This window comes from Papaver somniferum, chromosome 3, assembly GCF_003573695.1.
Source record: "Papaver somniferum cultivar HN1 chromosome 3, ASM357369v1, whole genome shotgun sequence".
Classification (NCBI taxonomy): Eukaryota; Viridiplantae; Streptophyta; class Magnoliopsida; order Ranunculales; family Papaveraceae; genus Papaver; species Papaver somniferum.
Window position 1 is genome coordinate 176,096,542 of NC_039360.1, and position 6,845 is coordinate 176,103,386.

The 6,845-nt window shown below is 37.8% G+C and overlaps 1 pseudogene; it reads right to left on the minus strand.

Annotated features, from left to right (window-relative positions):
- Positions 1-616: 616 nt before the first annotated feature.
- LOC113361920 lies at positions 617-5,934 on the minus strand (annotated as a pseudogene).
- Between the last annotated feature and the right edge of the window lie 911 nt (positions 5,935-6,845).

Sequence of the window (6,845 nt, forward strand, 5' to 3'; positions counted from 1 at the left end):
ATCAAGATATCTTCGCCTGGACATACGAAGAGATGCCCGGCCTAGACGACAAACTGGTCACCCATCATCTCCACATCACTCCCGGATCCAAACCTGTCAAGCAGCCGCCCAGGCAGTTCAGACACGAGGTTGAGGAACAAATCAAAGTGGAGATCCAGAAACTACTAACAACAGGATTCATCAAACCTATTCAACATCCGACGTGGTTGGCGAATATTGTACCGGTCAAGAAGAAAAATGGCCAGATCCGATGTGTGTGGATTTCAGGAACCTGAACAAATGTTGCCCGAAGGATGATTTTCCATTTCCAAATATCAATATGCTTGTTGATGCAACCAGTGGTCACGATATGTTCTCATTCATGGATGGTTACAGTGGATACAACCAGATCAAAATGTATGAGCACGATGCTAACAAGACCGCATTTCAAACTCCCATTGGAAACTTTCATTACACAGTGATGCCTTTCGGCCTGAAGAACGCGGGAGCCACTTATCAGCGAGCCATGACTGCAATATTCCACGACATGATGCACGAGCAAGTAGAAGACTACGTCGATGATGTGGTGGTGAAATCGAAGACTCGAGCATCCCACCTGGATATCCTGAGACAGGTCTTTGAAAGATGCAGAGAATACAAACTAAAGATGAATCCTCTGAAGTGCGCTTTTGGTGTCTCTTCTGGAAAGTTCCTTGGATTTCTGGTTACTGCGGAAGGAATTAAGATCGATCCAGACAAGACAAAAGCTATTACTACCATGCCTCCTCCACTTCAATTATCTTCAATTTTTCTTCCCTTAGTATAAATTTTTTCATGATCACTTTTGGTTATTGATGTTTTTCATTTTAAATTTTAGTAGTCTATATATCTAGTATTATTAGTGAACTAGATTACAAACTAATTACTCGATTTGTTCAGAATAATTCGCCGCAGCCTTCGGTCGCCTTGCATATTAGTGTCGTTCTAGCTCTACCCAGAAAAATATCTTGTCTGTCCTTGTATAAGGGCAAAAAATATTTGGTCCGCTTCGGGGAGAATTTTTCTCAGGAACGGCCCTGTCTTTGATATTGAATTAACAGGAATAAATCCTGTGAAACCGCAGTGCTACTGCTGGGTACATAAGGCAACACATGTCAAGCTCCACTTTCAGCTTTTACATTTCATCTGTGTTTGTGTGGAGAGATTCAAATCTATGTTGCAACTGTTGTAATACTACCACGCGGTTCTAACTGAGTTGCTTGGGTTTCGATAGAATAACGCTTCTGCATATCTTTCAACTTCTTTAGCAGATCCTGGAATGATGGTCGACATTTCGGCTCACTGGTTTGTAGAGTTACAACAAAAATAAACAATCAGAAAGAACCAGGTGTTAGCAAATAGGAATAGGAGGAAGCTTAAATCCTAGTATATTGGTATAAAATAACAACCACTGCTAAATTATGGATCTTACAAGGAGATAAATCAGAACTAAGAGAACATGTAGTAAACAAAGAACCTGTGCCAGCAGCTCTCAATTAGAGATGCCCAATGAGGATCTGTGTCTTTTGGAATCTCTATTCGCTGGTCCATGAATCCTACAGCTCCAATGACCTGCAGAATTCAGCACCAAACATGTAAACATATGTTTTCTTTGCTTTACAGCAGATAATGTGCCCTCGATGAATCCTTCAGATAATTTGCAAATAATTTTACCTGACTGGTTGTAATGGTGTACAACCAAAGAAAAGTTCTGGGATCAATTAAAACTGTGAACCAAGGAACTAGCTTTTGGAATGTGACTTGTCTGAAAGTAGAATTATTTGCATATGTGTGTTTTATTGTTAATACCAAGGTTCTGCAGTTCTTAACACACAATTCACAAGAAAATAAAAAGTCATCAAAGTTCACAATGAAAACGTATTAAACTTGTCAGGCCTGCACAGGGTCAGAAACATGGCATTAGATAACTATCAGCTTCTCAGCAATGTAAGGCTTCTCTTATTTATAGTACCACCAGTTCCGTTCATGATTTGACTTATTAAATTCACGTATCAGAAAAGATTTTTTTTTTAATTCAATTTCGAAAGATACAGGTTGAAAATGATGTGGTCACAGAATAACAAGATGACCAGTTCGATAGTAAAGTCAGAAAATTTGGCAAACAGGATTCACGATGATGATAATATAAAAAGTACCTGCATTGAGTTAAGGGTATCCCAAGGGATCTTTCGTGTGGCAAGCTCCCATAGTATTACTCCGAAGCTATACACGTCAGACCTATTTACCGTGACCAACATAACCCAAAACCGGGAGATTTTTGTTAAGCACAAGACATTGGATACCAGGAGTACAAAGAATTCAAACCCACTAACAAAGCACCTGGAATGAAAAATCAACTTACCTCTCATCTGAAGGATCATTCCGGATAACCTCTGGAGCCATCCACTGCGGCTGGAGAAGGAAATAAGAATGATAAACTTGGTGAAAAGCAACCAAACATCACAACATTTAGATTATCAAACCAGCAAAGAATATCATAAATGAGAGGGAAAGAGCAACACTAAAAGCCCTGCGTTGATGCATACAGTTCCGTTCCCTGTCTTTGTTGTGAGATATGTTGCATGTTTAATTCTTGAAAGACCAAAATCGCCAACCTAATGAAAACAGAAAAACGAGATTACAGGATGATTCCATCCTAAAGTACATGCAACTTAAAAAGATAAAAGAAACAAGAGAACCATAACTTCAGAAAGTAGCAAACAAGTACCTTCATAGTCCAATTCTTATCGACTAACAAATTTGATGACTTCAAATCACGATGGACAACTGGTGGGTCACAATTATGAAGATAATTCATACCTCGCGCCTATAAACGGGATTGGCCAAACAAGTCAGGCATAATACTAGAGTTAAGTAGAGAGAGAGAGAGAGAGAGAGAGAGAGAGAGAGAGAGAGAGAGAGAGAGAGAGAGAGAGAGTAAGAAAATTGTAAGAGTGGTTCAAAGAAATGATCAAAAGATTTGTTGGGAACAGATATTCAATAGAATCCATTTAAAGATAAACTAGTATTTTTGTCTGCGGGTTATGCAGGAGTAAACGTACAATATCCAAAGCCATGAGAACACGCCGCCTTCGATCCAATTTACAAGTGCTACGTTGAAGCAATTGAAACAAACTTCCACTACATGACGAGGATCTCCACCCAGTTAGTAGAGAAATATGAGAAGGTAAACCAGCCAATACTTATAATAGAATAAGAATCAACAACAAACATCGGCAGTACATTTAATAATGGCATGCATGCAAACTAAACCCATAGACCAAGAACCAAATTACTACCCATTAATATTTCAGAAGATGAAGGGAAAAATAAACCGTGTAAGGAACTCCGTGACAATGCACAGGTGTTCTGATAAAGTTACTGCTCCCATAAAGAGTAATACATTCGGGTGTCGGAGCGCCTTCATAAGTAACACCTGCATAAAATGTTGTTTAGACCTGTAGCGCATCGAGCTAAAATACTTTCTCCATGAAAACTTTGGGGAAATGAGGAATACAGAGTTATATCTAGTAAAACCCCAATTATAATAATACTATAAAGAGTATTCATACACTTCACCATGTAGACCAAACTCATGTAAGTCGGCCATTTTTAGAACTCCTAGGTGATGTCTGTGTTAGTTCTTATTGTCACAGATAACTTTCAATAAAATTTCTTGTTTTGAAAACTGAGTTCAACTTGCTTTTGCAAACTACCTCTTGTCTGAAAGAGTGCAGCAGGTCATCCGAGTACTCAAACTTAGAGAATACCTTCAGCGCAACCTCCTGCAGGAAGGGGAGAAGATGCTTGTTAACACCGGGAAGAAAATAATACAAGGTTCTTTTCTCTTCAATTTTCTGCCAACAATGAAAAAAAAATGAATATCAAAGCAGATGAAATACAATAAAAGTAATATGTGAAATGCCCATGATTCGGACCATGTAACACAAATATAGTTAAAATTGAAGACACCTGGCAGGTGAAGTTTCATAAGAAACAGGGAACATACCAAACCACACCACACCCCTCGATACACAGTTCCGCATGAACCTGAGACCGGAAATAGGAAACTGTAGGTTAGATATATCGGGCTAAAGGAAAACATATACCTCAAACAACAAATCAAAGACAATTAGCAATACTCAAAGTTCATAGTACCTCTCCCTATCTGCTCATAAATCATCAAATCTTCCCACAAGATGTCATAATGCAAAGAATCTGTTTCTCTATCAAACTTACAAAGAGGACTGCTACCGGTATTAATACGGTTGTTTACACTACTTTTATTAGTCGCGTTAGAAGAGGACCACGAAGCACTGGCTTCATTTCCAAATCGGTTTCTTCCCAAAAGCTGCATTTCTGGCTTTTCATAGGAATCAGGACTCTTCTTCTGATCAAAATCATCTTCTTGTTCATTTTTCATCCAGGGAAAGATGCCATGTGCATTCCTTGCTACCAATCCATCATGCTCACTTCCTTTACATTTCCGTGAAATCTGTTTCTGTATATTCCAAGCCTCTACATTGGAAGTTATGATGTTGTGAATCTGAATCTTACTTTCACCACTAGAATCTTCGGGAAAAAATCCTGGGTAATTATCCATGTGGATAGCTGTATAAGATAAATCAAAGGGAGATGGGGGTGCCTCCCCTCTAAGTGTACAAGCTCCACTTGCAGTAACTACAACCTCCATAGGTTGTTGAGAATCATAACCAGGTTTCGACGTCGGACCACTTGTAGGCGGACTAAAGCTAGAATAGGCTTCCAAATATGGAAGTGGTAATTGGAGAAAACTCTGGACATCAAAAGATACACAAATAATACCAATAATACTACAATAATCATCATACAAAGGGTATTAGTAACAAAGACCATAAATCGCTTCCCTTGTTTATTTTTAACTGGGAAATTCCCAGTCCATGTTTCCCCAGCAGCATTACATTGCATTATATCAATTGCGTCTTCTCTGGCTTCTTTAGCATCAGTAAGGAGGTCAAGGATACTCTGGCCAAGAGCTTCTGACGCAGAATATCCGTAAAGTTTCTCAGCCGATCGATTCCTGTACATTTCAATATCTGAAGATCCATTATCCAAGTGCACAATGTTAAAACCATATGAACACAAAAATGGAAGAAAATCAGTAACAAAATCCGTGCTGCTACCCTACCCACAAGCCCAATTCACGGAAATTGTAGTGGAGTAGTGACATTCAGATAAAACGAAAATTGCATGAAATAGAAGAACCCTCAACCTCGATTAGGAAACTCGGCGAAATCCCGAAGTCACTAACGCATTTCAAAGCTCCGATAATTTTATTTTTTCAAAACTAGAGAAGTGGTAAAATCATGGGTACTTGCGTCAATTTGGAAAAATTCACCAAAACATAGCTACTCAATTCATTAAACACTCTAAAGTTCATCATATATACATAGAAACAATAAAATTGAATTCCAAAACCAGGAAAATAAAGATTTACCAGTAAATGAGCAACCCACTGGAATCAAATATATGAATAGATTGACCCATTGACTGCAATATATTCAAATACAGTTTATCACTAGAAGTCAAACCAATTCCGTTGCAAGAGTGTGGTTGATCATTGCAATACTGAGAGGATGAATGTCTAGCTGAACCCTAACTCTTTCTCAAATCAGACATTTTGGGTCTTGAAGAAACATCATCATTGAGAATCAAACTGGAGAATTCATGCTGAAGGTTTGCATGTTCAGCTTCAAGTTCTTGCATCTTCTTTAACAACAACAACAAATGGTCTTCTGATGTTTCCATATATCAATCCCCCCAAGACGGAGACTAAAGAGAAAGAGACAAGAATTTGATGAATCTAAGAAGATCAAGTTCTTCTAAATTTTGGCGGTTTTTCTCTCTCTTTCTTATTAAATCCTGCTGAAAAATGGCAATTCCAAGATTTTCTGACGTAACCAACAAAGTGGAACGATTTTTTGAGACCAGCTTTTTTTTTTTTTTTTTTCTTTTGGACTATTGTTTTATAAGGCCACCTGCCCTCCCATCATAGAGGTGTCCTAAACAGTAGAGATTAATGCTCGACTTGACATAAAGAGAATTCATTTGGTTTCCGTGTCAGTGCACAAATTTATCTTCTTTTAGGAGGTTGGGAAGTCATTAGGGCTTATATACATAATTTAATAGGAAAAATATCGTTTGGTCCTTTTTTAGGTGGTTCCATGTCTGTTTAGTCATTTCAGAAATCACATTTTTCATTTGGTTCATAATAATTTAAAAATATTAAATGGACCAAAGTACCCTTCCATAATAATTTCTACTTATTTTTTGTAGCAGTTCATTCGTCAAAATGAACTCCTGTTGATTTCTACTTAATTTTTCAGAAAACATATACCAGAGTTCATTTCAGAAATGAGCTCTTGATAAAAACATATATAAACCAGAGTTCATTCCAGAAATGAACTCCTGATAAAAACATATAAACCAGAGTTCATTCCAGAACTCCTGATAAAAACCTATATAAACCAGAGTTCATTCCAGAAATGAACTCCTGATAAAAACCTATATAAACCAGGAACTCCTGATAAAAATCCATAAAAAACTGATAAAAACCCATAAGAATCAGAGTTCATTCCAGAAATGAACAGCAGCAGCATCATCTTCGTCGTCTTCAACAGCAGCCGCAACCATCATCATCTTCAACGGCAACAGATCTTCATCTTTAACACGAGCAGCAAACATCAAATCAAGATCTTCAACACGAGCAACAAACATAAATCATCATCAACATGAAAAACATCAAGAATCGAGATCTTCAACACAAGCACCAAACAAAAAGATCATTA